Below are 25,598 nucleotides of genomic sequence, written 5' to 3'. Positions count from 1 at the left end.
TGAGGAAGTTCTAAAAGAGTAGGGAACAGACCAAAATCCTTTAATGAATCATGGAATCTGTAAACTGGTATCAGATGTTCTCCAGTCATAGAGCCACAGGGAGCCCTAGCAACATTTGAAATTCTTCCAAATAAGGCAGCCCCGGCCAAAAGCTATTCTCTTAAAGACAACAATTTCCTCTTACCTGATTGTCTATATGATTTAGAATGAACTGTTGTCAGAACTGAAGTGCATTTATACACCTAAGACTAGAAGGATCGTGGAGGTTTCTTTAAACACACACACACACACACACACCACATTTTTCCTGAGTCAGACTTTCCAGTGTATCAGTTGGAGAAAAGGGTAGTATAAATCCAAGAAGAGAAGTTGCCTGTGGTTTCCTTTGGTGGTCAGTGCTGCTCCTCTGTCATATGCATGAAAGGAGATGCCAAATATCCCACAAGAGAATTTTCCAGAAGGTGTAGAGATGGTCTTTACCCAGCCTCTGAGCTCTCAGACATACATATAAAAAGTAACTAACTACTTCAAGCTGAATTTTTGGATTCCAGAAACTTGAAGAATATATAGTATAGAATTATAGACTCTTGGCAAAAACTCTTAGTAGAATGCTAACTACAAGAGTTATTTGTGTGTCAATATATTCATCTCCTCCACTCCAAGAATGGGGGTGTCAGGCCCCATGGACCAGCGTCAGCTCCCCTGAGCTAGTCATCTCAGGTGGTGAGCAGCTGACTAAGTTTACCCCAGTGTGCCACATAATATTGTTCTTTGTGTGTGATGAGTTGTGAAAAGACTGGGAAGCACTGGTGTGAATTACACCCAGGCTGTAGGCTTTCCAAATGTATGACTAGATTGATGATTTTAGGTGGCACACAGGCATGCCATTAAAAACACTAGATTGCTTAGTGAGAAAAAATTATCCTATTCAATTTTTGTTTAATCTTTCTGACTAGAGAAAGATAAATGATCAGTTTGGTTTTATCTTCAACTATTAATCTTCCATTTAACAAAGAGATCACAGATACAGAGCTTTGGCTGTGCAAACTCTAGTTAGGATTTAATAACATCATTTTGTTTTTATTATATTTCCTTTTGGCCGCTGACTCTTTTTCATTTATTGTACTGATTTCAATTTTCATTCTAAAATAAACTTGTCTGGACAAGAAAAAAAATTGATGCAAAGAAAATATTGAACAAAGAATGGTACAAGTTGTACCTTTCCAATAGGGCAAAAATTGTGAAGAAGAACTTTACTCAAATGACTAAAGTTCCAAAAAAAAAAAAAAACACCATCACTTGAATTCACTTGGGTCACTTGAATTCACTCTCCAATATCTCTGATAAATAATTTAAAACCCTTCTAGATATAGCAAATATTATCAGTGCAATTCATTCCACTTACACACATTCAGCTGTTAAAATTTTAACACTTTGAGTTGAAATATGTTTCTCAGGACTTTCCTATCCATAATTCTAATTAAATATTTGAAGATATTTCCCTTTCTTTACTTCCCATACTTTTAACATCCTTCTTCTCCTGCAACATGTACACACCAGACCTTCTTTCTTCAAGTCATACTCTTTCATTTCTTCCCCCTTGACACAGTTCTGGTCACACTCACCACCCACTCCCTGCACCCCGCTTGCCACCAGCAATTCTTCTCTGGGTTTGTTCTAAATTATTAGTGTCTCCCTTAAACTGAATCAATAAAAAATTTGGTTGCATGTAGCAAAAACAGAAACAAAAACAAAACAAAACAAAAAACCCAGTTAGCTTAGTCAAAAAGACTTTATTGGCTCATGCAGGGATCCCTGGGTGGCGCAGCGGTTTGGCGCCTGCCTTTGGCCCAGGGCGCGATCCTGGAGACCCGGGATCGAATCCCAGGTCGGGCTCCCGGTGCATGGAGCCTGCTTCTCCCTCTGCCTGTGTCTCTGCCTCTCTCTCTCTCTATCATAAATAAATAAAAATTTAAAAAAAAATGAAAGGATAAGTGGTAGAGACTGTTTGTCAATCATATATCTGATAATGGAGTAGTAGCTAGAATATATAAAGAACTCTTTCAAATCAATAATAAGACAAACAACTGGATTTTAAAAAGAGATAAAAGTGGTGCCTGGGTGGCTTAGTTGATTAAGCATCTGGCTTCAGCTTGGGTCATGATCCCAAGGTCCTGGGATAGAGTCCTGCATTAGGCTCCTTGCGTTGTGAGGAGCTTGCTTCTCTCTCTCCCTCTGTCTGCCACTCTCCCTGCTTGTGTTCTCTGTCTCTGTGTCTCTGTTTGTCAAATAAATGAATAAAATCTTTAAAGAGAGAGAGAGAAAAGGCTTGATGAACATTTCACCAAAGAAGATATACCAGTAGCTAAAAAAGCACATGAAAAGATATCTAACATCATTAGTTATTAGGAAAATGCAAATTAATACCTATTAAAAGTGGCTATAATAAAAAAGTCAAACAATACCAAGTGTTAGCAATGATGTGAGCAAACTGGAAACTTTATATTTTGCTGGTGGGAATTCAAAATGGCATGATCACTTTAGAGAATTTGACAGACTCTTAAAATGTTAAACATAAATTTCCCATGTCGTGCAGCAATTTCACTTCTAGGTATCTACCCAAGAGAAATGAAAACATATGTCCTGCAAAGACTTGCACATAAATATTCACAGTACCACCATCCACAATAAACAAAAAGTGGAAACCATTCAAACTTCCATCAAGCAGTGAAGGGATAAATAAAATGTGGCATATCCACACAATGGAAGCCTATGATGCAATAAAAAGGAACAAATTGCAAATACATGCTGCAATATCGATGAGCCTCAAAACCATTATGCTAAGTAACAAAAAGATCATATGATTCTATTTCTATGAAATGTCCAGATAGGCAAATCTATAGATTCAGAAAATAGATTAGTGGGTATTAGAACTGGAGGTCAGAATGGAAATTGTCTGCAAATGGGCACAAGGGATCGATTTGAACTGATGGAAATGTTCTAAAATTGGAATGTGATGATAGCTATACAGCTCCATATATTAACAATCATTGAATTGTACACTTAAAATAGGTGGATTTTATATGTAAATTATCTCTCAGTAGGTTAAATAAACAAATAAAACAATACTCAAAGCAACCCAGAAACAAATTTTATAGTAAAGAGAATATAATCATATTATATGTGGTGAAACTATGAATGATGTTTATATTTTTATGCATTTTCCAGTTTTTAAATCAGGAGAAAATTTGAAAAATTGTACTCTGAAAGGAATCAAACAACATCACTATATGATGGAGCAGCAGAGAGTTATGTAAAGTCACCTTGACAAAAAGACAAAAGCGCTCTCGGGCCTGCAAGATTTGGCAGTAGCCTGATTACAGTTAATAACACATCTAAAGAAAGATGAATCAATCAACAGAGAACATTGATCAATAAAGAAAGCAAAGAAAAAGGACAGTCACAGAGGCAAGTGTTGCAGGGCCTAACCAATACCATGCAGTGAGGCTGAAGGCTAGTCCCAGAGTGGGTGTGCCCACGCCATGATAGAGACGGATGCTGTACATCTCACAGGACTTCAGAGCACTAGACAATTTAAGTTACAGTCTAATGGATTTGTCTTGTTTTAACTGCATGCCCACAATATAACATTTGTATAAATTTTTTCCCATTAATCTTGTGTACAGAGAAAGCCCATTCATATTGATAGATTATGAATTCACACACATTTGGGTTATTTGGGTAATATGCTTTGGACTCCTAAGGTCTACTTCAGTGTGAGTCAGCTTGTCCAAGTAGAATCAACTTTAGAGTGGCAGCAAGAGGAAAATGATGTACCTGGAAAGCTGAGGAAGACTCTGGACTGTGGCAAATTCTTCAGGATAAATGCCACCTCTTGGAAGCCAGCCAGTCAACTGACCTTGCTCAGTGACATCTCAACCTTGACAAGAGCTTCTCATTCAGCCTTCAATATCAAGAAATGCAAGACACAAGATATATTTAAATTATTGTATGTTCAGCATATTTTTTAAGAAACCACTTATGGGAAGAATATAAATTATTTAAATCGTGTACTTACTGACTCCAGATCCATCCAGCCATAGCAACTATAATTCCAGCACTAGCTGTTTCAATTCCACCTTACTCATAAAACCGGTCCTAGTTAAATAGAGAGCTTCCTTCCAACAACTTTTGCTGGTGGTGGTGCTCCACCATCAAGAATTTGTGGCTGTGTCAAAGCCTCTGGGGGACCATGTGTCTGTCTCTGGGGACAATGGAGCTTATTTGTTTGAGCACTGAGCTATAGTATCCCACAACATATAGGTACTTTTCATGACTGACCAGTGTCCTGGTTCATAACTTCTACTCTCATTCCTATATGGAACTTTGGGCCAAGCACCTCTATCTCAGTCCTGCCTGTCCTCAACCTCCTTTCACACTATCCCATGCTAATTGGACCCTGATAGTGTCCCTGCCTTGACATGGATGGACATTTTGATTTTGGCACTCTCCCAATGCTCTAAAGCATCTTTTCTTAGGAGAGTGGTTCTCAACTTTATTGCTATAATACTACTTATTCAATTCTGATATTAATCACTTACAGTTAGCATCAGACTCCACAGGGAAGTCCCCAATAAGACTGCCCTCACTTCAGATCAGCTGCACGTTCAGAGTCCCCAGGTCATCTGCACTTCTGCTCAACTAGTTGCAAATTTTGGAGGTTGTACCCCCTTTCAGGTTTGATAATTTTCTAGAATGACTTACAGAACTCAGGAAAGTACTATACATATGACTGTCAGTTTTATTGCAAAGGATACAAATCTTTAATGAACAGTCACATAGAGTAAGACCTGGGAGGTCCCACATACACAGTTTCCATGTCTTCTCCCCATGGGATCAGGACCCATCATCCTCCTAGCACATCAATGTGTTCACCAAGCCGCGGTGTCCAGAGTTTTCATTGAAGTTTCATTATGTAAGCATAAATGATTGAATCATTGGCTACGTGACTGAACTCAATCTCTAGCCTTTCTTCCCTCCTTGGAAGTTGAAAGTTTGTGCTTTTGCACTACTAGGTATCCACTCCAAAGACACAAATGTAGTGATCCGAAAGAGCACTTGCACCCCAATGTTCCTAGCAGCAGTGGAGAAAGGGGAACCCTCCTGCACTGTTGGTGGGAATGTGAACTGGTACAGCCACTCTGGAAAACTGTGTGGAAGTTCCTCAAAGAGTTAAAAATAGAGCTACCCTACGACCCAGCAATTGCACTGCTGGGGATTTGCCCCAAAGATACAGATGCAGTGAAATGGCAGGACACCTGCACCCCAATGTTTACCCAATGTTTATAGCAGCAATGTCCACAATAGCCAAACTGTGGAAGGAGCCTTGGTGTCCATCGACAGATGAATGGATAAAGAAGTTGTGGTCTATGTATACAATGGAGTATTAGCCATTAGAAAGAACAAATATCCACCATTTGCTTCAACGTGGATGGAACTGGAGGGTGTTATGCTGAGTGAAATAAGTCAATTGGAGAAGGACAAACATTATATGGTCTCACTCATTTGGGGAATATAAAGAATAGTGAAAGGGAATAAAGGGGAAAGGAGAGAAAATGAGTGGGAAATATCAGAGAGGGAGACAGAACATGAGAGACTCCTAACTCTGGGAAACAAACAAGGGGTAGTGGAAGGGGAGGTGGGCGAGGGGGTGGGGTGACTGGGTGACGGGCACTGAGGGGGGCACTTGACGGATGAGCACTGGGTGTCATACTCTATGTTGGCAAATCAAACTCCAATAAAAAATATACAAAAAAAAAGACTGATGAATCACTGAGCTCTATCTCTGAAACTAAATAATACACTATATATTAATTAATTGAATTTAAATAAAAATGTGTTTTTAAAAAAGATAACAGCTTCCTCTTTTATGAGAGAGATTGATTCATCAGTTAAGGATAATAATGACAGAACTTTCAGTGTCTGAGATACAGATTGGTCTAAAGTGGCTGTTATTAGGGTTCTCCAGAGAAACAGAACCAATTATGGAGAGAGAATGAGAGCAGAAGAGGAAGAGAGGAAGTAGCAGGAGGGAGGGAGAAAGTTTAGAAGGAAATGGCTCACTTTAGTATGGAGGTTGACAAATCTCAAGATCTGCAGCTGGCAAGCTAGAGAAGCAATAGCGTAAAGTTCAAAAGACAGCAGACTCCAGACTCAAAAAGAGTTGATTTGGGACTGGCTGGCTGACTGGCTTAGGAGGTAGAATGTAGGACTCTTGATCTCAGGATCATGAGTTCAAGCCCCACACTGGGTGTAGAGTCTACTTAATATTAAAAAAAATTTTTTAAGTTGATTTTTTCAATTCAAGTCTAAGGTTAGGGCAGATGTGGGGGTGAGGGAATAGACAGTGACTGCAAATGAATATGGGATTTCTTTTTGGAGTCATGAAAATATTCTGGAATTAGTGATGATGGTTGCACAACTTTGTGAACATACTAAAAACCACTGAACTGTAGTTTATTTTTATTTTTAAACATTATTTATTTATTTATGAGAGAGAGAGAGAGAGAGGCAGAGACACAGGAGGAGGGAGAAGCAGGCTCCACACTGGGAGCCCCACGTGGGACTCGATCCTGGGTCTCCAGGATCATGCCCTGGGCCAAAGGCAGGCGCTAAACCGCTGAGCCACCCAGGGATCCCCTAAATTGTAGTTTATGAACAAGTGAGTTGGATGATATGTGAATTATATCTCAATAATACTGCTGTTAAAAAATAATAGGTAGAAGAGCATGACAGCCATTTAAAAAATAAAATGATGGAGATTGAGAAACAAACAAAAACAAAAACAAAAAAGAAAGTTTGTGCTAATATCATTATGGCTCAAGACTGAGTTTTCTAATCTAATGGTTGGTCTTCCAGGCAGGATCAGCCCCCAGTCTGAGTCATCTACTTAGCATAAACTCAGGTATGGTCCTAGGGCCCACTACCAAAAACAAAGACACTCCTAACACTAGGGAATTCCAAGAATTTGGAGTTTCCCTCCTCCTCAAGAACCAGGGACAAATGTCAAATTATTTATTATATAACACTTGCATAATGCAATCACTCAGGAAATTCTTTAAAATACTCATTCCCGGGGCTCCTAGGTGGCTCAGTCAGTTAAAGGTCCAGCTCCTGATTTGCTCAGGTGTCATGAGATCCCGCCATGCGTAGGGCTTCACTTCCTGAGAGTCCCCTTGAGATTCTTCCTTTCCCTCTTCTCCCTCCCCGCACCCCTGCTCACATGTGTACCATGGGTGCATACGTGCTCTCTATCTCTCAAATAAATAAATAAATAAATAAATAAATAAATAAATAAAGTCTTAAAAATAAAAAAGTTCATGCCTGGATCCCACCAAGAACTAATTGGTCTGCAGTGCAACCTGGATACAAGAATTTTTAAAATTTCCTCCAAGTAATTCTAACATGTAAAAGCTATGCTTCTGGCCTTGTTTTATCCTCTTAGTTTGAACTTCTAGGATATGTGTGTCCCTCCGAATTAGACTGGAACTGCTGGTCTGGTTAATGGAGCTGCCAACAAGCTACTTGGCCGGAGCCTGACATCTTATGATCTATCTTAGGTTTAGGATCACTGTGGTATACAATTCAGAGTGGACCCATTCACAGGATAGTCTATGTGAATAATGTCCTAGATGTATGCAATGTACATACTGCACTATACAGGGTAGACATGTCTTAATCTAGTCACCACACACTAAATTAGCATCAAGCAAATTTACTCAACAAGCACCTTAGCGGATTTGTAGATATTTCTGACATATTTAACTTTAACAGAAATATTTTCACATCTTCATCAGCTTTAACTTTTTATTTCAAACTTTTAAAAAAGATTTAATTATTTATTCACGAGAGACAGAGAGAGAGAGAGAGAGAGAGAGAGAGAGACAGGCAGAGGGAGAAGCAGGCTCCATGCAGGGGTCTGACGTGGGTCTGGATCCCACGAGTCCAGGATCACGCCCTGGGCTGAAGGCAGGCACTAAACTGCAGAGCCACCCAGGAATCTCTCTTTATTTCAAATTTAAAACCATCTAAAAGGGATCAGAATTTACCTAAAATGATCCTGTATTTTAAGAAAAAAAGTATGATGGATTCTCACAGAACATGCTGAAATTTTGAGAAATTGAATTTTTTTTTAATTTACAAAATTCCCATAAATGTGATAGATCAGAATATTCTATAAATCAGCTTTTGGAAAACTGGCCTTCAGCAAATTGGAATTCTGCAAGTGATATTCTTGGCTTCTGCTTATGATTAGCTTCCATTATGTAAAAAAAATTTGCTTATGTGAGAAATTTTAAACTGGTATTTCCCATCAAGATTTCCTTGTATAGCATGTGATTAAGAGACTGCATTTTGAAAGTGTTTAAAATAAAAAAGGCAGGAGTAGAGAGAAGAAAACCATGAACCACTTCTGACCAGCCAAGGTTTTTCCCAAGAACCTGGGAGAAACTCCAACAATGAACCAAGAAATTTGTACAGCAAATTGAATTCTATCCAGCAAATAGAAAAAAAAAAGTAGTAGGACTTTTAACTATGTTGGTGTAAGAGGTTGTATTTGACATGAAGGCCCTGATAGTACATTTCCTGAATAAAAATAGTGATTGCCTTTATGCATATTATATTTCCAAAGTCAGGTTAAGTTATAATGTGGGCAATTTTTTGTCCATCCACTTAAGGTTAGAATTTTTCAGAAAATTCTTTCCATCTTAGAGTGGAATAGGAAATAAATTTTAGCAAACTTCATTTTCTGCCATCATGAAGGGAAGGAGACTCAAATTTGTGATAATGATTGCATTTTAAGTTATCTAGGAAAAGCGCTAGTGAGACAAGAATTGCCTTCTAAAAATAAACCAGAAGCAACCAAATAGAAACTTCTCGAGCACCCGCTTTGAAAGTGTTCACTCTGAATTCTAAACCTCTAGTTTTCAGGTTCTTTGTAAGGTTGTTGTTGAGCTAACCAATCCTGTGGACGGACACTGTAGGACTCAATGAGAATCCTAATAAATATGTAGCTATGGTTGGAAAAATAAGTAAAATTTCCCAACTCATGCCACAAACCACAATTCTCTCATACTATTAGAGTATCTGGAAACAGAGTCAAAGTTAAATGTTCCAAGCAATTGGTTTTTTTTCAAAGACTCATTCAAATGGGCTAAAGGTGCATATTAGTTTGGCTTTTAAACCTCCTGCTCCTTTTTAAGAGGATAAATAATTACAGTGATTTATCTTTGAAATGTGCAGCTCGGAGCTAGATGTGGAGAAGTCACATAATGATGTCAGTGCTTCAGCCTCAAGTAAATAAAATGGTGAAATATATTTAGCACACGATAATACAAAGCACTGAGAAACAGAGATAAAAGAAGAAACTGTCTTTGCATGATTAGAGAACTTTACAAAATACTGAGATTTTACAAAAAAGAAATAATTGTAGAAAATAGAAACAGTGGGGGTAAATAACAGAAAGTCTTCCAAGTTCCAAATTTCCACCTTAATTCTAGCCCCCAAAAGGCAGGTCAGTTTCTCAGGCCTTTTGCCTGGGTTTCTTCTTTCCAACTTCTCAGGCTCTGTCCATATGGTAATAGTGCTTAATTCTAGATGCAATACAGCACTTGCTTAGATCTCTAAAGCCTTTCAAGGCTAATGTGAATATTCAAGCTAGTGGTGGCTTCCATTACCTTTCCAGATGCCAGTGAGAGGCACTTTGGCAGGACTGTGGTGCCGTAAAGGAGATTTTACCCTCCAAGAAAGGCTGTTTGCCAGTTTTCTCTTTCTCTTAACAGAGACTAGGTTTGCACACAAATATTAATTTGTTTCGCAGGATTCGAAGGGTCCAATCAATCAAACAAATGACTTTTTCACTGACTTTGCCAGCGAATGCAAACAAAAAGCAGCCCAATAGTTTATGTGCTGGAAATAGTCTTGGATGTGTTGATGTGCAGAATCTTGGCCTGCCCCAACTCTTGCCTGAACCTCTCCCCAAGCCCCATTCCTGCCACCTGAAACTGCTCTTGTGTTGGTCATCACTGTGGCCTCCTAGTTTCTAGATCCAAGTGACCATATATCAATTCATGTCTTATATTCCAGATCACAGAAAGTTGATGCTGTTTACCAGTTGATCAATAGAAGACATTGATAATGTTTTGCTTTTTCTTCAGCATCTCTGACTACTCCCTCATAGTCTTCATGAGGAAGGTCTCTTTCTCTATGGATTACTTAAATATGAGCTTTCTGCAGAAATCCATCAGGGACTCTCTTCTTACTCATCTCCTTACTCTTGTGTAATTTTATTCATTCCTTTGCTTTCATTGTCACCTTTAGGTTGATGACTCCCATCTGGTATATCTAGCTTCTCTCCTGAACTTTTTTCTTTTTTAAAGATTTATTGATTTATTTGAGAGAGAGAAAGAGTGCATACTTGCATAGGGGGTAAGGAGTGAAGGGGTCAGAGGGGGAAGGAGAAGAGGAGGGAAAGAATTCCAAGCAGACTCCAAGTTAAGTGTGGAGCCCAACGTGGGGCTGGATCTCATGACCTATGAGATCATGACTTGAGCCATAACCAAGAATCAGATTCTCAACCAACTGAGCCACCCATTTCCCTCCTCAGTTTTAATCTCATATAACTGAGAGTCCTTGGGGAGGCAGAGTATGGAGGGATCCAGAAAGGAAGAACACATAAATGAGACCAGAGCCTTCAGTTTCAGAAACTCTGTTGCTCCTTTAGTGTCCTAAAGAAACTTAAAAGGAAAAAAAAATTATGTAGAGGCTGCTGTCTGCTTTTCCTGGCATCTTAATGTTGGTATCATTGGCTATAATTTCACTTAGAACCAAAAAAAATCAAGCATCTGACCATGTTTTTTCTATATTAATATTCAGGTAGACAGGTTGGAAATTTGACAATTCTCTTAAACTCTATTTCAGTATTTCAGGGCAAGACAGAGAGGACACATGATAAAAAGAAAGAGCTAAAATGTCAGTATAGAGCAATGGTCAGGGACTTCTTTCTTGTATTTCTTATACTAATATGATATTTATACTGATTTGTGCTACTATCAGGTAGGACTAGTGGAGTTCCTAGAAAACAGTCTATTTCAGTCGTCATGGACATTTAAAGTTCAGTAGTTGGGATGGTGGTTTTGCTTTACTAAGATAAGACCTCAGGAAAAAGCTCTTTTTAGCTTTCTTTTCTTCCAACCCCAGTATGTGGCCTCCCTCCTGTGATCCAGTATGACCACTCATCTTATCCATGTTCACAGGAGCAGACAAAGGGGATGTCACACAGTCCTTTAAGGATGTCTTCTTGGAAGTTTTCCAGTAGCACTTCTACCTATGTCACTGGCTTTTACACACATTGCTGCTTGCTGGTAAGAGAAAAGCTGTACAATGTGGTCTTTACTCCAGGCAGCTCTGTGTCCCTGTCAAACATTGTGCTTCAATTACTTTGGATGAATTGGAGAATAGATAGGGGAAGGTGGGTAACCAGAAGTCTCAACCATATTCTGTTCAAACAATGAATAAAACCAGGAGAAAATATCTAGATTTATTTGATGACAACAGGTGATGGAAATGCTACTTCTTTATGAAGATTTTGTAGAGAAAAAAGATATCTGTATGGAAAAAAAATCAATGAACTTGCAGAGTTCTTTTCAGGGGTCCTCATGTTCACTCAGCTCAGGTGCATCACAGGATAGATGGGCTTTGGGGCCCAGAGGCCATTTTCCTGAGAGGTGGTAGGCAGGGAGCCATTATCCCAGAAGCTTGGAAAGCCATAGAGCCATATGTTGCCAAGTCCTGGAGGGTGGACTTGTCTGAGCGGCTGCCAGCTTGGGAGTGTTCCCCACAGAAGTGCCTCTGTTGTTTTGTGCAGTTCATCTCTGAGCATTGAAATGAGGACTCCCACCACTTCTCTTGAATTTACTGACTCCTATGTGGGGATTTTTCTCCCTGCTAGTTAACTTAAATATTCCTTTGTTCAGAATCTTTCCTCTTCCTGTGTTCTTGTCCCTTCAACACGACCACAACCACAAGAATGTGATCTTTGCATACAACATTCACCCACTCCAGAAAAACAGCTTCAATAGACCATTCCTAGTACTTAAGGAGATTTTTGCTTATTTCGTCTTCCTTCTTTGTCTAGCAAAGCCACCTTCACTGAGTGGTATACCTTTCATGGCTTTTGTAGCATTTCCAAGCTGTGGTGAGCATTAGATTATAGGGGTTAAAAAAAGAAGGAAACAACAACAAACTTACCTTTCCCTGAACTCAAAGACTGCAGAGTAACCCATCATATTTGAAATATTGATGTTCTGAGACATAAAATAATGTTGGATAAATATTTCACAGTACAAATAATGTAATTTCCTAACTGTGTTTTAGAAATGCTTTGCTCTTACTCCAAGAGACTCACGTCTGCTTTTCTAATCTAGGTATCAATCTATACATGGGCAATGTAGTAGGACATTGTGGGAAGGGATAGCCTGAATGGCTGCCTGTATACCCCCAGAGAACTGAGGTAGTGATAACCCTGGGTCCTACCAGGGTAATGTTTATCTTACCCTCCAGCACACCTAAGTGCCAAGACTTGCACTGGCAATGTCTCAATAAAGTAACATAGAATGTAAAAACAGAAAGAGGAGAGATCTTTCTCCATCCCCATGTAAACTGATGGAGGCATTGTGAAAAAAGCAAAGCTTTAGAGACAGATACACCAGCCTGGGCTCAGATTCCAGATCTTCACTTAGTTATACTTAGAGCAAGTTACTTAACCCCTTTTATAAGAAGGCAATAAGCAATAAATGTCAGCATGGGTTCATTTACTAAATCTTAGGTCAAACTAATATAATTGTATTTTTTAATAAGGTCACTACACTACACATAGACAGAATGCACTTTAATTTCAGCACACTATTAGAAAAAACCTCAAGATACGCTTGTGGTCACAATGAACAAATCCAAACTGGATAGTCATTAAACATAAGTTTGGAGCTGGCTGAACAACAACATACAAAAAGTATGTATTAATGTATCAATTCCACCTGGAAAAAAGTATCTCTAAGAGCAGGAAAGTCTTAGCCCCTGTTGTATTCAAGATTTTATCATTGACTTGAATAAAAATGTATTAAAAACTTGGGTAGCTTAAAAGTAGGAGGGAAAGTGAATGCTTTGAGGAGAATCAAAGTTCAGAAATGATCTCAATAACCTAAAAGAATAGCTGAAATAAAGGCTATTAACAGCTGTGTTGAATTCAGCATTTAGAGTCATAGTTACCTGGGATATGGATATGGTACAGGGTTGGGGATAATGTCAGGTCAGTATGACCAGTGGAAGTACACAGGACCCTCTTGGCCGGTCTGCATGGAGAGAGTTAGGGAGAAGAGATGACCAACTTGAAAGGGGTTCCATTGGCCAAATCGGGGAAATTTTGAACAGCCAAATTTTAATGACTGTATGGATTATAACCAATTAAATAAAATAGGAATCTCTGAGCTTATATTGAGTAATTGAATTACTATGTGATGGAGAAGAGAAAGTCTATCTTACAGTAGAACACTAACTAAGAAACATAAAAGGAATGATGGACATAGAAAAAAAATCACCATTTAGCAAAAATCATAGTTATAATTGATTCAAATACAAATCATCAATGGAAGTTAATACTAGTGAGTGGAAGCACAAAATATTCAGTAATTAGCTTCACAGTGGAGAAAAACCTGGCCAAGATAATTTTATCTAAGTTTAAAAGTCAATATCACCAGAAATAGGACAAACTGACAGACTGGGGAGTCTGAGTAAGGGGTGCACTGTTTCTACAGCTTTTCAGAAAGTTTTAAATAATTTCAAATAAAAGTTTTTATTTTTACTTTTTTAAAGATTTCATTTATTTACTCATGAGAGACACAGAGAGGGAGAGAGGCAGAGACACAGGCAGAGGGAGAAGCAGGCTCCATGTAGGGAGCCTGACATAGGACTCGATCCCAGCACTCCAGGATCACACCCTGGGCTGAAGGCAGGTGCTAAACCACTGAGCCACCCAGGGATCCCCCAAATAAAAGTTTTTAAAAAACAATTACATAAGTTCAACATAGAGACATGTGAATCAGCAAAGTGTTAGAGGGAGAAACTCAAACCTTAGAGTAGCTCAAGACTCATTCTATCTGACTTTCAGGTCTTAAAGAGTTGGTACACTGATATGACCAGGTCAAAGGCAACCTTTTGTGTCAGCGACCATTTGATCACAGATACAAGCAGAAGAGTACTCATCCAGGCTTCCTGAAGTCACAAACTTGCATTAGGAAATGCACTGGGGGGGAATCCCTAGGTGGCGCAGCGGTTTGGCGCCTGCCTTTGGCCCAGGGCACGATCCTGGAGACCCAGGATCGAATCCCACGTCGGGCTCCCGGTGCATGGAACCTGCTTCTCCCTCTGCCTATGTCTCTGCCTCTCTCTCTCTCTCTCTCTGTGTGTGTGTGTGTGACTATCATAAATAAATAAAAATTTTAAAAAAAAAGGAAATGCACTGGGGACCAAAGCAGCTGCTCACTGGTGTTTTTTCCTCTCTTTGGACACATGGTCATTCATCTTTGCTTTTCTCTGCACGTGCTTCATTTATCTCTTTACACATCAGATCGTGTTGCTTCTCTGTGCGCATAGCAGAAAATGACCTTATGGATCCTTGCAAATGGTTGAAAAAGAACATAATTGGCCCTGTTGAATCAACTGATGGTCAACTAATGCAAGGAGGTTGAGGTGATGTAATCCTGCCCACGTGGCCTCAGTAAATGTGGGAAGCAGATGTTTCAAGAAGAGGCATGAGCAGGCAGGCTGTGCCTATGTCAACAAGAGAACAAATGAGCCAGGGCTGGATGAAAGGCCCAGCTTGATGAGTGAGGAGGTGGAAAACATCTGGTTCTATAGGATATCTCAATATGTAGGTGCTAGAGCATGGACATACCATAGAAGACAGAGCCCAACAAATCATGAAGAATACAACAGCAATACATGTATTCTGATGCAGGCGTGTTGAGTTAGTGAATCAAATAACAGATACTCAAATAGTGCTGCTGCTATGAGTGATGTGTTTTCTAACATGGAAACCAGCTCTTGATGAAATTCTAAATAAAATGAAGTACCATTTTTCCTTGATTTACATGGTAGCTGGGTATTTGGAAAATTCACTGCATATTGAAAGCTTGTAAAAACATTTTGTGTTTAACATAGAAGATGCAGTTAGGTTGTAGGTCCAGACAAACGGACTTTTAACCTACAGGAGTATTCTGCTGGACAGTCCAAACTCTTGCAGGATGAAGGATAATTCTTTATTATGTGGGACTTCCACACACTGCAGCATGCCCAGCATCCCTCACCCTTCCCCAGTGACAGTAACCTCCCTCCAAATTAACATGACAAGCCCAGAGTGCCACCACATTCTTCCAGAAGCTCCCCAGGGTTAGTGCTATCACTATTAAGGGCCACTGGTTTAGAGATTAGTTTACCTCTGCCAGGGAGTGGTCAGTGGGTTATTTCTGCTTCACTGGAAGCTTTGTCTAAGTAAATCCCTTCCACCTTTTATAGTCAACAAACCCATGATTAAATGTCATAAAGCCATCACTTGTTCCCCTTCTGAAATACTACAGTTTTTTAAAACTCCTTTGCTATTCAAGAAGGTACTCAACTTTATATCAATATTTAAAAGCTATGTTATTCAGGACAGGACTCTTTTAGCTTCAAATAGGAAGCCACACAAAAGAGGAATTCATAGTCTTAACTTGGAAATACAAGTGTGGAGCCGATTCTAGAACCACTGGCTCCAGGAAATTGGATGAGGCCTTGGGTTTTTTGTCTATCTGTTTCTCCTCCCTCTCTCTCATCCTCTGTCTTTATTTCTTCCTCCCCTCTTCTTTCCCTCCCTCTCTCATCTTTCTCTCACTTTCTTTGTCTGTGGGCTGAATTCAGGCTCTCTCCTGGCAAAGGGCAGATGGCTACTATCCATTCACATTTTTTCTGTTCTGTGAAAGGCCTTCGCTTCTCCTCTCCTGCTCCAAACTGTGCCCACACTTCTAGGAGGGAACTATGACTGGGAAAACAATTAACATTATGATTAGTTGTTTGGTGCCTGTATTCCCTAAATGTAAGATCTATGAGGACAAGACCTTGTCTTTCTTATTCATAACCATATCTGAGCAACCAGCAGAGAACTGTCCATTCTAATCACTTAAAAAATACTGAATGAATGAATGAATGAATGAATGAATTGTTCAGTTAGAACTAGAGTTTGCCCATCTCTCAGTGCTGGTGTTTCTCTACAAGACTTTCCTAGACATTTTGAAAACATGGGCAAAAGGCAGCAGTAGCTGTGTGTTTTCTAAGCAGGCATTAGACTGGCTTATGGCACAGAGATGTAGAAGCAAAACAGAGAAATCCACTGGGAAACATCTGCTTCACTCCAAATCTACCCAAGAGGCTCTCTATCCCAAATTACCCAACTTCATCCTTATCCTACTTTGGTCTGAGGATACCTCCTCAGAGACTAAAGTCAGCATTAAAGAAATTGATTCGGGCAGCCCGGGTGGCTCAGCGGTTTAGCGCTGCCTTCGGTCCAGGGCGTGATCCTGAGACTCGGGATCGAGTCCCATGTCGGGCTCCCTGTATGGAGCCTACTTCTCCCTCTGCCTGTGTCTCTGCCTCTCTCTCTCTCTCTCTGTGTGTGTGTGTGTGTGTGTGTGTGTGTGTCTCTCATGAGTAAATACATAAAATCTTAAAAAGAAATTAATACAATTAGTATATTACTGTGTCATTTCAACTCATTAAGCCATTTAAAAATTTCATTTTGGTTCCATGTATCCTTCTATGTGTTCTTCTTTGTGGTGTACTAGTAGAATTAGGCATTGTACTGAATCATAGTAAAAGGATTCTTCTGCATAATCATAGACTCCAAGGCCAGTCTATATTGTATGAAGCACTTTGCCACACTTAAAAGCATGACATTACATATTCTTTTAAACATCTTCTGAGTAATAGGGGTCTTTATTTTTCTTTATGTGAAATTAAAAAAAAATAAGTCAGGTTGCATTGAAAATTGAAGCAGAACTGGGTGGGCCAGAATGTTAGCATTTAAAAAATGTGAACAACATCCTTAATATAGCTGTTTGTGACTAACCCAGTGGGTGTGACACCCAGGGGGAAACAATAAGCTCACTTATCATGAATTTGAAGTTAGAGTTTAGAACTCTGTGCTATTTTTTGAACATAAAATTTATTCAAGGCATTACCCATTTTTATTTAAGAAAAGATTGTTGATAGAAAGTTAGGCATTTAAAGACTTTTAAATGGGAAAAAAAAGTTTAGTGAACAAATCAGAAAAATGCAATCTATGCCCTTCTCCCAAATTTCATGTCTTTTAAAAATAGCATTTTTTGAGATGCCTGGGTGGGCCAATTAAGCATCTGACTTGATTTTGGCTTGGGTTATGATCTCAGAGTCGTGAAATTAAGCCGAGTGCTGAGTCTGTGATGGGCACAGAGCCTGCTTAGGATTCTCTCTCTCCCTCACCCTCTGCCTCTCTGCACCTCATGCACATGTGCCTACACTCTATCTCCCTTTAAAAAAAAATCGTGTAGTTTGCTAACAATCTCACTTTACTGCAACTGTTATGGCAAATACAATGTATTTCCAAAGCAGAATCAAACTGGTCTCATAGTCAATCTATAGGTACACTTTATCAGAATCCCTAAAGTATAGCAATAGTTTATTCTAATTGATCATCCAAATGCCAGGCAATTTCTAAGCATTCTGTCAACAGCACATTTAACTCTCACAAGAAATCATTTGATAGGTACTTCTACTATCACCCCCATTTTACAGATGAGAAAACAAAGACGTGGCAAAGGTGAATAGCCAGTCCAAAGTCACACTGCTCATCAGGGTTGGAGCTGGGGTTGAAACTTGGGCTGGCTGACTTCTAGTCACAGCTCTGCATTGCCTCTTAGGACCTATTCTGTGTAGTTCACAAATGCACATACTTCTGTATTTATGTACAAAGAAGATTATAGAATTGAGACAAATATTCAACACACTTCTTAATAATCCATCTTTTCAGTACAATTTAAAAAGTTACCTTTTTCAGTAATTTGTGAGCTTCACTATACTACAGCCATGAATAAAATGGCCGAAAAGATCATCTGAACCCAAAGATAAATTTGAGATGAGAATTGCACAAGTACAGTGTATATAGCCTACCCAGATAGGAATGATTCAAAAACCACTTACGTGTTTGCCTCTTTGGGCTTCTGGATCCTGATTCTTCTAATCAGATGAGACCCACTCTAGCTGCAAAAGAAGGAGAAAGAGAAGAAAAAGAAGTGTGAGAATGCCTGAACCCATACTCGATTAACTATATTTTCCTATTTTCCATATTCTGACATTCTGGCATCTAGGCCTTTGCTGATCAGGGAGGTACTGCCCCTCTCTGGGTTAGCTAATTCCTAGAGATGCTAGACAACTCAGAAAGTTCCTACACCGCAGAGCCTGCTGAAATTATTCAAACTACCAAAACCTAAGCCGGCTTACCCTGCCTCACCCATTCCTTCTTGTGAAAACCACTATAAAAGGTTTTTGCCCATGCTTTGCCCTTTGCTTCCTCTGCTTCTTGACACATCCCTCATGTATGTGCCCCTACATGGCATGCCATGACTCTTGTTTCTAGAGATTTGTAAGTCTAAAAAAGTGTTCCCTTATGTCAGTCATTTCTGTGTCTATGTGTCTTACCATACTTGACTAAAACAAATCCAGAAAACATTTTAAAACACACATCCTAAATGAGAATTAATGTGTACAATAAACAGATGAAGTGTGAAGTATACTCAGTGGATTTCAAAGTTGTTCATTTATTCCACAGGCATTTCTACAATGTATATGATTTGCTATAGACACTCTTTGAGGCAGTTTCCACCCGAGTAATGACCCAGTTAAATCACTGCTTCTCTGCCAGGTATTCCAATAAGTGGTTCAGAGACATCAAAATCTATTTAGATGAAAATGAGACCAAGTAGTTCACAAATCAACCATGTGGTTCACAATGACCTTCTTTCTGTCAATAGTGTAGATGTAAGGAACCTGGAATTATGTTCCCTGACTCCTACCTGGCATCTTTGTAACCGAACAGACTCATGAAGGCTGGAGGCATTATCATTTATTTCACTTGAACGATTAGCAAATGTGCGATGTGCATTCAAGTTGTTCATTAATTAGCTGCAATTGTACCTAAAAGCAAGATATAATACAAAATGACTAATTAAGATCTCCAAATTCCAACTTGGTACAAAGGACAAAGAAAGCTTCTTGTTCAGGATTTCTCAAACGGGGCGTGGTTTCTGTGTTTTAAAGTTAGTGGCTAACCCAAATCTCTACTCAACTTCACAGTTTCCGAGTTTGAAAAAAAAATTGAAACAAAGATGATGGATATGATGAGATAAGGGCCCTGTTCATACAATTAAAATAATGGCCCGTGCAAATTGTGTCAATGCCTTAGTAATCTTTTCAATGGCAGATTTATCATCAATGGCTAAAAGAGAAAAAAGAAAGTCAAAATAGTGGCTGCGTAAGACGTAGCCTTGATGTGCTCCTACACATAGTTGACATAGGAACAACAATTTTTCAGGATTTTATAGTCAGTATAAGGCAATTTAACACATATATTTGCCTCAAATTAACCAGTAGGTGTCACTGTTTAAATGCATTCGCAACAGTCTTCCACAGAGTTCTCTGTAAAGAAGCCCAACAGAAAATAATCAAATAATTTTGAATGACTTACAACTAATTCAAACTCAGAGAATCCTCACAATCCATACTCATAATTTATAATTCGAATTAACTAGTGACTTAATTTCTTATTGTCAAAATAATTATTGGAAACTCAGTCTACGCTTAGTGGTGGTATACCTACAAATGATTCAAATTCAAAATCTTCTAAGAATTTTTAAAAATAAAGAATTTAGGGGATCCCTGGGTGGCGCAGCGGTTTGGCGCCTGCCTTTGGCCCAGGGCGCGATCCTGGACCTGGAGACCTGGGATCGAGTCCCGCGTCGGGCTCCCGGTGCATGGAGCCTGCTTCTCCCTCTGCCTGTGTCTCTGCCTCTCTCTCTGTGACTATCATAAATAAATAAAAAAATAAAAAAATTTTTAAAAATAAAGAATTTAATATAACAGGTCTACTTTCATGGGAAAGTAAAGATTCTGCTATGTTTTAGGACAGGATTTCAATTTTTAAGAACTACTGATGTTCCTAGCTCTCTATAATTTTGAGTGAAAGAAAACATTACTTTTTACATTTGTCGAAGAAGATGGTGTATAAGTGTATCCACCACATAGGTACAATGGATCCTGCATAAAACTGCCTCTCAAGGAAGATTGTGAATGTAAAAAAGTGTTTTGAAAAATCGCGAAGTGATCTTTACGTGCAAGGTAAGATTTCTTCCGACTTGGACAGTGTAGTTATTCTGTTTTTCCCACAGAGGGGAAGAGAACTCAGAGGTGTGAAACATCTGCTTTTGTGAGGAAGCATTATTATGAGACCAATATTAGTTAATATTAATAATATTAATAATTATTAATATTTCTTATCATCACAAAGAAGGCATTATTATAGTCGATTCAGCCTTACAAACATTCAGCGGGGTAAGTATTATTTTCCTCTTTATAACCGAGAAAAGGAAGACTAGTAACCTGAGAAAATTGGTAAACCTGTGTTGCCCAAAGCCTGGGTTCTTTCTACTCAGTCACCACATGATCTGAACTTTTATAAACTGAATCGGATCCTTAATGTTTGCTGCAGTAAATCAAAATTCAGTTAGGGAATCCTGCTGACCATAATACATTAGGTAGAGAAGGAAAGAGTAAAGCGAAAGATTCCACTTAATTTGGCGTGTGAAGACTGTGGTTAAGTAGTCCCTACATACTAAACAATAGAAAACTTGGAATTCAATGTCTATCTTAGAGATTCTCTTGTTTCTGAGCCAGCGGTCTTCAGACATCATTTCACCCCTCTTTGTGGCATCTCAGAGTAACCTGGCCGAATTTCAGCAATCTTAAGAATACTTATGAGTCTTTTACCATCTCTGCTAATGCGCAGTAACTGGTTAATACAAACTAGAAGCTTAATTTACAATATAGTTTTAAGGAAACAGAGTAAAACTCCACACTACTCTTTGCCTGTTCTTGGTAGTACTGTTCCACATTTGCACTTGGACATAGTAATAAGAATACTTAAATTAGCACAAGCCCCTAAGTTCAGGCTGGAAAGGTTTCAAATCAATATGGTTTTTTCTCTTGCTTGGCCTTTAAGGAGAAAGAGGGAGGTACACTGAACTCAGCTGAACTGGCTATTGAGTGTATTAAATAATCTTCACCCAAAAATATTTCCTTCCGATTCAATATTCCCCCTTCTTCCAAACCTATATAGATGGACCAAGAGTGTCTGTGTCGCTAGAGAAACTTCCAAATGCAACACTAATCAGGTTGCTTCTTGTTTTGAATCCTTTCGTGCAGAGACCATACATACTTAGCTTGGTTTCAAGATGGCTTACCCCACCTGCACCTCTCTCCCTCCCCTCCCAGAGCCCTACTTCCCTTTCTTTAGTTCCCAACTAAAGCTGCCTCTCTAGGAAAGACTTAGGACTTCTCACACTGGTCTTTTAGCATCTTGGACATAATTCATATTTTGTCATTATGTGATTCATTGAAATCTATCCCTCACTACCTGAGCTCCTTGAGACAGATGCTAGGTTATTTATCTGCACATCCCAAATGTCTAACAGTGACTGGCTCATAGCCAGTTCTCAGATGCTGGCAGGGTGCTCACTTCCAAACTACTCAGACACTCTTTCTTTTCCTCTCTTCTTCCCTTCCCTTCTTGAACAATTCAATTCTAAAGCCATTGTATAGGCTCAAGCAAGGTAAATAAATTTTACATTGGCAAATTTAGGGAATGACAATCATGGATAGAAAAACTAAAAATCTGTAGCGATGCATGAGAATTGGAGATATTGTTATAAATTCCTGGATAGAAATATAAATGGAGAGTAGATAAATATAGATGTGTACAGGTCGACACAGGCTCCCTAATTCTGTCCACTCAGAGGGCCTGGGAACAATAACATATCAAAAGAATGATCACGTCTAGCACTGAGGTCTAGGTTTCTAATGGCTGATTCTAGGGCTGGGTCACAGCAAATACAAGGTAAGCATGGAATATCTTGGTCTAGGAGGTAAGGAAGTGCTAAAAAATGATGGAGACATGTCAAAATTAAGCTTGAATGGATTCCCACTGGCCAATCTGGGACACTCTGAGCATCAAATACAGAATGGATTGTAACCATTTATTCAAATAGGATAGCATGAGTGCATACTTAGATGGCTTATGATCCCTTAAATAGCTGCATGAAATGGAAAGTTTGACTAGTAATAGGATATTTATATAGCCTCAAAGCACTTTCCCCCAATTATGTATTAAATCACAAAGGGAAAATGAGTGAATTTATCGTGGTGAAGACTCGGCAGAGGCTTAATCAGGTGAATTAAGTCCGTTAACAGGACACATCAAAACTACTCTACCTGAGAAGATGCAATGTGATACTTCTGTGATACTCTTGCTACAGAAGCACAATCTGAATCACATCAAACAACCCCAAATTAACAATGGGACATCCTACAAAATGATTGGCCTATTTATCTTCGGAAGTGTCAAGATCATGAAAGTCAGGAGACACTGAGAAATTGTGAGATTGAAGAAGCCTAAAGACATGTGACAAGTAAATGCAATACATTATGCTGAACAGGAGCTTTTTACTACAAACGACAACTGGTGATTGAATGCGGTGTAAACACTAGATGTGGTAAATCATCAACGTTAACTTCCTGATTTTAATAGTTTTATTGGAGCATCTAGTCGGCATCTTACTGTCAAATGATTTTTTTTTTAAACTCTTCTTTGCACTGTAATTGCAACTTTTTCCTCTAGGTTTTAGATTATTTTCATATTGAAGAAATATATATATAAAGACTAGACCATGCCATCAGTATTCTGAAATTGTAAACGGAATGCAAGTCAGAGTCCATCTTAGAGCTGTGATGCATACTGTCTCCGCCTTCAAGGAGCTAATGGAAGAACCGCGCGCGCACAATTAATTTTAGCGAAAAGGGGGAAAAAGGTCGAGATTTATCTTTGCCTTTTCTGCAGGGGCAGCTTTCTAGCCCTGGAGCGAGGCTTGCAGCTCAGGGGCGCCCGCCCCGCCCGGCCGCGGGGAAGCCTCGCCGGGCCCGCGCGCCCCAGTCCCCACCGGGCTCGGCCCGGGAGCCGTTGGCGCCGCGCGGCCCTGGCCGGGAGACGCCCGCCCGCCCCAGTCCGCGCCCCGCCGCCCTCGCGCAACCCGACAGCCGCGTCGTCTCCCGCCCGCGGGAAGCGAGGCCGCGCGGCGCGCTCGCGGCGCGGGGGAGGGGGGGACAGGGAGCGTCTCTCCCAGCAAGAAGGCGGAATTCTGGGGCCCAGGGCGTGGCGTGCCCGGTGAAATTTAAGCTTAAAAAGCAAATGAGATGTTTAGGTGGAAAAAAAAAAAAGCAAAACCAAACATCTACCAGGAGTGGGGTTCGAACCCACGCGGACATTGTCCATTGGATCTTAAGTCCAACGCCTTAACCACTCGGCCATCCTGGTACAGGCGAACGGTCTGCTTTTCGCTCTTCCTACAAGCTGTATCCCATCGTCCTCGCTCCCTCCCTCAAGAATTTCTGAGGATCCTTCGCTGCCGCCTCCCCGGTTTTCGCCTGCCGAGCTGGAGCGACCTCCCCGCCAGAGCCTCGGTTTCCCGCCGCCGCAGCTCACTGTTGCCCCCGGCCCGCGGCGGCAGCGAGGGCAACTGCAGCCGGGGCCGGCGCTCCGAGGCTCGCGGCGAGGCTCGCTGCGATCCGGGCCGCACCCCCGCGCCGCCGCCCGCGCTTTCGGTTTCGGCGTGCGCGGGCGCGGGAAACAAACACGCGCGTCAGCTTGGCGGCTGTTAGTTAGGGGCGCGTTTTGGAGGCGCGGGGCGCCCGGGGTGCAGGGCGGGAGCCCAGAGGGTGGGGTTTGGTTCGTTGGATTCGAAAGAGACTAAATCTCGAGGGAATGAGTCGCGCGGGCAGCGGCCGAGTGCGTGGACCCGCGCGCTCGCGGGCCGCTCTTCTTGGCCAGCGGCGCGGGAAGGAAGCTCTGGAGAAAGCGGCGAGTGTCCGGCGCCGCCGCGGAGGCAGCGAGTGTGCAGCGGCCTCGCTGCGGGCTGCGGGCTGCGGGCTGCGGGCTGCGGGCTGCGGGCTGCGCCGCCTCGGAGGCACCGAGGGCCGCCGGTGTTCCCACGACCCGCCTGTGCTCCTGGACCTTTACCTTCTCTCCGCTGTCGCTGCCACGCTCTCCCTCCATTCCGTGCACAGGAGACTCGGTCTGGCCTGTCACCTCCGGGCTGCCTTTCCCCACCACGCAGGACCTCGAATCCAGCACAGAGCCAAGGCAGCACTGGGCGTCCTGCAGCGTCGGGGGGCCTGGGGACAGCTCCACCTGGCAGCCACGTCCGTGTCCCTAGGGTGCAGGCGGCTGTCTCTGACCAAGAACTTCCATCGTCCTGCGGACGGCTCGCGCGCACCTTCCGGGGGACCGCCCCGACCGACCGACCGGCTCCTCACCGGCGGCGTCCCGCCCGCGCGTTGCGGGGAACCCCTGGCCCCGCCGCCTCCTCGAACCCGGGTGGTCCCCGGGGGCCTGGGCCTGGCCTGCGGTCCAGTCTAGAGCATCGGCCGACCCCGAGAGCCCCAGGGTGACAGCCGGTGGCTCGGCATCCTGCTCACCTGGCCACCTAACGTCGGGAGGTCCCAGCCTCGCGGGGTCCCTCCTGCTGAGCACGAGGCCTGGCTCACCGCAGCAGCGCGACGGCCAGGTGGCGGGCAGGTGCCTTAGCTGCTGCCCGCAGGCCGAGGACAGAAGGGGAACTTCTCTTCTTCCGGATGTGGAGGCATCCGTGGCCCGATGACACAGGATCACTTCCTACCACTGCCATCTCCATCTAACTGCACCAAATTGTCAGGAGGCTTCAGATCTCATAAAATTGGGCTTTCGGGGCACTTAAAATGGTAATAAAATAATGTACTAGGTGGTCACCCTGGGGCAGTCGTTGCTCTGAGCTCTTTACATATATTATCTAACAACGCTGTATAGCAAGTGTTTACATCACCATTTTCAAGTTTAGAAGCCCAGTGACAGACTCACTCAAATATAACAAGATGCCTCCCAGACCTGCTGGCGGCACCTCCAGGCCAATGTACAGCTTCAACCACCATGCAGCCATCAAATCCTCAATCATCTTCTGGAACACGGGAATATACTATTTGAAGGATATTTTTATTTAACCCCAGACTTAGCTTCCAAAAAGCCTCTAGTATAAAACAGTTCTGAACAACACTGCTACACTGTAGGGTAACCCCTTAGAAGTGCCTCTCCCGCAGCCTTGAGAGTACATTAACTATCT

The 25,598-nt window shown here is 41.3% G+C and overlaps 1 non-coding gene across 1 annotated transcript; it reads right to left on the bottom strand.

Annotated features, from left to right (window-relative positions):
• Nucleotides 1-23,679: 23,679 nt before the first annotated feature.
• Nucleotides 23,680-23,761, bottom strand: TRNAL-UAA (transfer RNA leucine (anticodon UAA)). The gene has a single exon. It is a non-coding gene; the product is annotated as a tRNA-Leu (tRNA).
• Nucleotides 23,762-25,598: the final 1,837 nt, after the last annotated feature.

The sequence above is a fragment of the Nyctereutes procyonoides genome, unplaced genomic scaffold, assembly GCF_905146905.1.
Source record: "Nyctereutes procyonoides isolate TBG_1078 unplaced genomic scaffold, NYPRO_anot_genome, whole genome shotgun sequence".
In the NCBI taxonomy this organism is placed as follows: Eukaryota; Metazoa; Chordata; class Mammalia; order Carnivora; family Canidae; genus Nyctereutes; species Nyctereutes procyonoides.
This window is presented reverse-complemented; position numbering and strand designations above follow the sequence as displayed.